This window comes from Gopherus flavomarginatus, chromosome 13, assembly GCF_025201925.1.
Source record: "Gopherus flavomarginatus isolate rGopFla2 chromosome 13, rGopFla2.mat.asm, whole genome shotgun sequence".
Taxonomy (NCBI): Eukaryota; Metazoa; Chordata; order Testudines; family Testudinidae; genus Gopherus; species Gopherus flavomarginatus.
In genome coordinates, this window is record NC_066629.1 from 28,459,715 (window position 1) to 28,466,477 (window position 6,763).

Below are 6,763 nucleotides of genomic sequence, written 5' to 3' on the forward strand. Positions count from 1 at the left end.
CCAGAAGCAGACCAGAAGGGTTGGGGGGGAATAAAGCCCCTGGGACAGATGTGAGCCCCAGTTCCCAGCTACGTAACCACCCTGCTTTCCTTCCCTTCCCACCATTGCTCCCCCTGAGCTGGGCACATCCCAGCATTCCAATCCCTCTGGAGGAAGATGGAGCTGGGGCGCCAGGGCCACAGAGCACTTTGCTGGGAAAGTCAGAACTCCCCGGCTGGGGAGAGAGGAGATGCTGAAATGTAACTTCCCATCAGCACCATATAGTTCCTGCAAGGTCCTGTCGAACCGACCTTTCAATTCAAGCCTGTCAGCCAGTGAGCAGGAGGTGGGGGAAGTGGGAGGGAGAAAACAAACTCTCTAATCAGATGCTTTGCCGTGCAGTCCCAAGTGAGAGAGACACAGAGACAGACCGAGCACCTAGAAACCTGAACAAGGACCGAATGCAGCAGACTGCGGTGAGTGCTTGGCAGCTTTTCCCATTCTCACCCTTTCCTTTCCTCCCTTCAGAGCAGTGTCCTTCTGCTTCTGCTGCCTCCCTTCCTGCTCAGAGCAAGGATTGGTCACTTATTAGTCCTAGGAAAGTTCTTTGCCATCAAATCCCACTGTTCTCCTCCAGCAGTAATGCCACAGGACCAGAGAAGTTGGCCCCTTAGAACTCTTTGGAATATGGGGTTGCCTGTCTGGATCAGATCAGGGTCAGTCTAGTCCAGGGTCCTGTCTCCATCAGAGTCCAGAGCCAGCTGTTCCAGAGGAAGGTGCAAGAATTCAGCAGCCGCACCAGTTATGGGATATCTGCCCCCACGGAAAGTTCCTTCCTGACCCCCAGTAGTTACCGGTTGGCTCGTGCTCTGAAGCAGGATGATTAACAGCCCTTCCCAAACTCTTGGTTAGTTTCTTGTATTTACTATTATGCTTCTGGCTATTCTTAGTACCAGGGCGGGTGCTACCATTAAGGCGAACTAGGCGGTTGCCGAGGGCACCAAGATTTGGAGGCGTCAAAAAGCGGTGCCCCCAATTTTTTCTTTTTACAGCAGTTCCTCAAGCATGTGGTCGCTGCTCCACTTCTTCCGCCTCCCAGGCTTGCAGCACCAATCAGCTGTTTGGCGCCGCAAGCCTTGGAGGGAAGGAGAATTAGAGCAGGGCAGCGTGCTCGGGGAGGACACGGAGCAGGGGTGAGCTGGGGTGGGGAGGCGCTGCACAGCTCCCCAGAGGGGGCACCTCAGAGTGTGGGGGGGAAGCTGCCGCAGGGCTGAGAGGGGTGGGGGGCACAAGGTGGAAGTTTCACCTAGGGCGCGAAACTTTCTTGCACCGGCCCTGCTTAGTACTCATAGAAATGCCTCATCTCTTATTTGATTTTTGCTGAGCTCTTGGCCTCAGGCCAAAGGCTCTTAAGCAAAGTAAGCAGTCATGCATTAAGAGGGAAGGTCCTCTCCTGGATCAGTAACTGGTTAAAATACAGGTAACAAAGGGTCAGAATAAATGGTCAGTTTTCACAAGGGAGAGAGTGTCCCCCAAGGATCCGTATGGGAACCAGTGTTGTTCAACATATCAGAAAATATCTGAAAAAAGGAAGCAAATACTGAGGTGACAAAATTTGGAACTGATACAAAATTACTCAAGATAGTTAAGTCCAAAGCTGACTGCAGAGAGTTACAAAGGGATCTCACAGAACTGGATGACAGGGCAACACAATGGCAGATGAAATTCAGTGTTGATAAATGCAAAGTAATGCACATTGGAAAACATAATCCCAACTCTACATATCAAACGATGGGTCTCCATTAGCTGTTATCACTCAAGAAAGAGATCGTGGACAGTTCTCTGAGAACATCCACTCAATATGCAGCGGAGCTCAAAAAAGCTAACCCAGTTAGGAACCATTAGGAAAGGAATAAGACAGAAAATATCATAATGCCACCCCGGGACTCTCACACCTTGAATACTGCATGCAGTTCTGGTCGCCCCAGCACTAAAAAAAACATATTACAATTGGAAAATATACCGAGAAGGGCAAGAAAAATTGTTTGGGGTATGGAACAGCTTCCATATGAAAGGAGAGATTAAAACAATTGGTACTATTCAGCTTAGGAGAGAGACAACTGAGGGGGGATATGAGGGAGGTCTATAAAATCATGAATGAGGTGGAGAAAGTGAACAGGGGAGCATTATTTCCCTTTCACATAACACAAGAACCAGGGGTCTCCCGATGAACCTAATTGGTAGCAGGTATAAAACAAAAGGAAGTACTTCTAACAATACATAGTCAACCTGTGGAACTTGTTGCCAGGGGATGTTGTGAAGGCCAAAACTATAACTGGGTTCAAAAAAAATAGTAGATAAGTTCATGGAGGATAGGTCCGTCAGGGAGTATTAGCCAAGATGGTCAGGGAGGCAACTCCATGCTCTGAGTGTCCCTAAACAGAGTGTGGTAGAGTCCCAGAGGTCAGTTGTGCATTGTGTGAAAATGTGTTCCCACTTGTCAGTTTGGCATGTCCCCCCTTTGAGTGCATGGACTGTCTCCTGGTTCCTGTGCACTGAAACATGATAAACACGAGTGCCTGAGCTGCCTTCTTCACCCTGCTCCTTATTTTAAATAGACTTTTGTCAAGTTCCCTCTTATTTGCCTCTAAGGTAAACAAGCCCAGTCTATTGAGTCTCCCATTATGAAAGTTTTTCCAGGCCCCTGATCATTCTGTTACCTTTCTCTGAACCCCTCTAATTCCACTGTAGCCTTCTTGAGATGGGTTGTCACTTTGATTTACAGAGCAGCGTTAGATTCTGCCCCCTGTTTTTGGTGTACCCTAACCTTCCCCCCACCCCACCACCACCGGTGCACATTGGACAGAGCTCTCCATCAATATGTTCACCTCATGCCCCATCCCTTTCCTGAGCTGATACTGTTAATTAGATGTAGGAGTAATTCAGATTATTCCCTCCAAACATGCACCACTTTGCATTTAACACCACCCATTTTTTTATGACAGCGTGTTGCCACAATTCATCTATTTTGGTTAGGTTCTTCCAGAGTCCTTAAAATCTCTTCTGGTCTTGTCTAAGCTAAAGAATTTTGTTTTCAGTGTTGCTGCAGAGGCGAGGGTCCAGGGCATTAACATGACAAGGGGGTGGGGAGGTAACATCTTTTATTGGACCAACATCCGGTGGTGAGAGACACAAGCCTTAGAGCTCCATAGAGCTGTTCAGCAGGTCATAATGGTGTCATCTGCAAATGTTGCCACCTCTCTGCTTAACCTAGGGTGACCAAATAGCAAGGGTGAAAAATCTGGATGGGGGGGGGCGGTAATAGGAGTCCATATAAATAAAAGCCCCAAATATCAGGACTATCGCTATAAAATCGTGACATCTGGTCACCCTAACTTAACCTCTTTTCCAGATTGTTAATAAATCTTCCAGGCCGCTGATAAAGATGTTAAATAGCATAGGGCCAAGAACCAATTTCTGAGCCCCTGTACAAAATTCTCCTTCCTAGCAGGATGGGAACTGCCATTAAAATCCATTACGATGCAGGTGGTAATGAAAATTGACTATTTATTCCTGCTTTCTGTTTCCTATTTAGCATCACTGAAAGTTTGCAGAGGACACAGAAGTTGGGGGAGTGGTAAAGAAAGAAGAGGACGATGGGTCACTGATTCAGACCAGTCTATATCACTTGGTAAGCTGGGTGTAACGAACAATATGCATTTTAACTACAGCTCAATGTAAATGTGTACATCTAAGAACAAAGAATGTAGGCCATACCAACTGGATGGGGGCCTGGGAAAGAGTGACTGAAAAAAATTTGGGGGCTGTGGTGGATATCAGCTGAATGTGAGCTACTAGTGTGATGCTGTGAAATGCGATTCTGGGCTGTAGGGGCGGCTCTAGACATTTCACCGCCCCAAGCACGGCGGCATGCTGCAGGGGGCGCTCTGCCGGTTTCTGGTCCCGCTGCTCCGATGGACCTCCTGCCAGCGTGCCTGCAGAGGGTCCGCTGGTCCCGTGGCTCCACCAAAGCCGTGGGACCAGCGGACCCTCCGCAGGCATGCCGCCGAAGGCTGCCTGCCTGCCTGCCGCCCTCCCGGCGACTGGCAGAGCGCCCCCCGCAGCATGCCGCCCCAAGCACGTGCTTGGCGTGCTGGGGCCTGGAGCCACCTCTGTGGGCTGCATAAACAGGGGAATCTCCAGTAGGAGCAGAGAGGATTTTTCACCTCTGTGTTTGGCACTGGTGCGACTGCTGCTGGAATCCTGTGGCCAGCTCTGGTGTCCACAGTTCAATAAGGGTGGTGATAAATTGGAGGATCAGAGCAGAGCCACAAGAATGATTAAAGCAGTGGCTCTTAACCAGGGGCACATGTACCTCTCTTGGGACACCACCGTCTTCCAGGGGGCACATCAACGCTTTGAGATATTTGCCTAGTTTTACAATAGCCCTAGCGAAATCAATACAAACTCAAATGTCATACAGACAATGAGTTGTTTATACGGCTCTAGATACTATACACTGAATGCAAGTACAATGTTTATATTCCAACTGATTTATAATTATATGGTTAAAATGAGAAAGGCAGCCACTGTTCAGTACTAGTGGGTTGTGTCGCTTTTGTTTTCTTAGGTCTGATTTTGTAAGCAAGGAGTTTTTAAGTGAGGTGAAACTTGGGGTAGGCAAGACAAATCAGACTCCGGAAAGGGGCACAGTAGCCTGGAAAGGCTGAAAGCCGCTGGATTAAGGGATTCAAAAAGATGCCTTATAGTGATAGACTCAAAGAGCTCAATCCATTTAGTTTAACAAAGAGAAAGTTAAGGGGTGAGATCCTGTGGCTGGAAGTTGAAGCTGGACAAAGGCAGACAGGAAGTAAGGCACATGGGGTGATTAACCGCTGGAACAATTGACCCAGGCTCACGGTGGATTCTCCATCACTGACTGACGGTTTTGAAATCCAGATTGGATGTTTCTCTACAAGCTCTGCTCTGGGAATGATTCTGGGGCCAGTCTCTGGCCTGTGCGATTCAGGGGGTCAGACGAGATGATCCCAGTGGTTACTTCTGGCCTTGGAATCAGTGAATGGAATCAATCAGGCAGGTACTCAGATACCTCGGCTTTGGCTGCAGTACAAGAATGAAACTAGCCTAGGCGAGAGGTAGTATAAAGGGCCAGGACTGTGTGACAATGCTAAATGCTATTATTATTGGCACCTAGGTACCAACAAGAGGTGTGAGGCAGGGCAGTAACGAGGGGGACAGAGTATGGACTAGGGTCCATTTTAAACCATGGAATGTGTAGTTTCCATGGGTGTATTGTAGCGATGTGATCACCTTCCCCCCTTTCATGGGGACTGGAAGGTGTAAATGTTTCCAAGGGCAATTTTCATTTACCCAGCGACATACTGAATAGGAAAGCTGTTTCCAGTCAGGTTAGCATCATGTTTACATTGACAGATCCATGGGCAGACTGCACACATTGAACCCATCCTGTAACCAGACTGTGCAGTCTGGAAAGGTGTATGCAAACCAGGCATGACCAGACTGATCAGCCACAAACCCTGCACATCAGCAGGTCAGTCATCCCCATTCACACACACTGCAAACTATCACAGACCTTGTTCTGTTGTGCTGGAGCCTGCCCACACTAGCAGCAGGGTGGAGGGAAAGCTAAATGCAGCCTCTCTGCCCTGTGCTGGGGGAAGCGGGGTTCCGAAATGTGCTCTGCGAGCCACAAGCGGGTTGCACATAGGGCAGCATGGCATTCCCTGTTCATCTAAGCTAAATGGGGCTTGATGGGAGCTCGCCAAGGGAAACCCAGGTGCTGATGGAAGCCCGACTGAGCGGATTGTTTGTGATCTCCCCCCAGGGGCAGAACCCAACCATGCTCCAGGCCATCCAATGCCTCAGGCTGGTGCTAGAGGCCCCACCCACGGGGCGAGATGTAGAACTTCAGCCCTCAGCCGTACATGAAACCAGGAGATTTCCCAGAACCTGCTGTCCTAGACCAATCCCAGCTCAGAGAATTACCCTCAGCCTAATTAAACTTCCCCTGCAGCATCACCCAGATACAGCATTCCCTTCTCCTCCTGTCCCAATCTGTGGTATGGGAGGGGTTGTCATTCTAGCTGCCATGTTCTGCCCTGGGGGCAGCTGCATTTCACTGGCAGGTGAAGTAAGCCCCAGATCTGTGTCATTTGGGACCCTGGCGGATGAAAGGTGCTCTAGACATGCAAGTTGCAGATATAGCTGGAACTGAGGAGTTGTGCAATTTTGGGAACTCTTCCAGTGCCAGACCCAGAGGGGCCATGGATCAGATCCCACTGACCAAGGAACCCCCAGCCAAATAAGGAGGGCTCTGCAGCACCCTGCCACAGGTTCCCTACTTGCAGGGCCACTTAAGAACTCCACACAGTGCAAAGACAACAAGAAAATCTCCCTACTCGACGATTTCTACTTCATTCAGTGTGAAAAAAGTTGAAAGAAAATCTCTAGCCCCCAGCTTCTACCCTTCAGTTCAGGGGGGTGCACAATCTGTCACGGAGTGTGGGGGAGTCCGGCCCTGCACCCCTCTTCCTGGGACCACAGTGACTCTCAGCCAGCCAGTAAAACAGAAGGTTTATTGGACAACAGGAACACAGGTTACAGCAGAGCTTGCAGGCACAGTCAGGACCCCTCCACCGAGTCCTTCTGGGCTTTCAGGGTGCTTGGATCCTAGCTAGGATACCCTGAATTCCGCCCACACAGCCCCAAGCCCAAACTCAAACTGCTTCCCTCCTGCCACTCC

At 49.5% G+C, this 6,763-nt stretch overlaps 1 long non-coding RNA gene across 1 annotated transcript; it reads left to right on the top strand.

The window, feature by feature from the left end:
- The first annotated feature begins 368 nt into the window (after window positions 1-368).
- On the top strand, window positions 369-6,501 carry LOC127033757 (uncharacterized). Its single transcript, XR_007769203.1, has 3 exons — window positions 369-455; window positions 3,575-3,670; window positions 5,846-6,501. It is a non-coding gene; the product is annotated as an uncharacterized LOC127033757 (long non-coding RNA).
- Window positions 6,502-6,763: the final 262 nt, after the last annotated feature.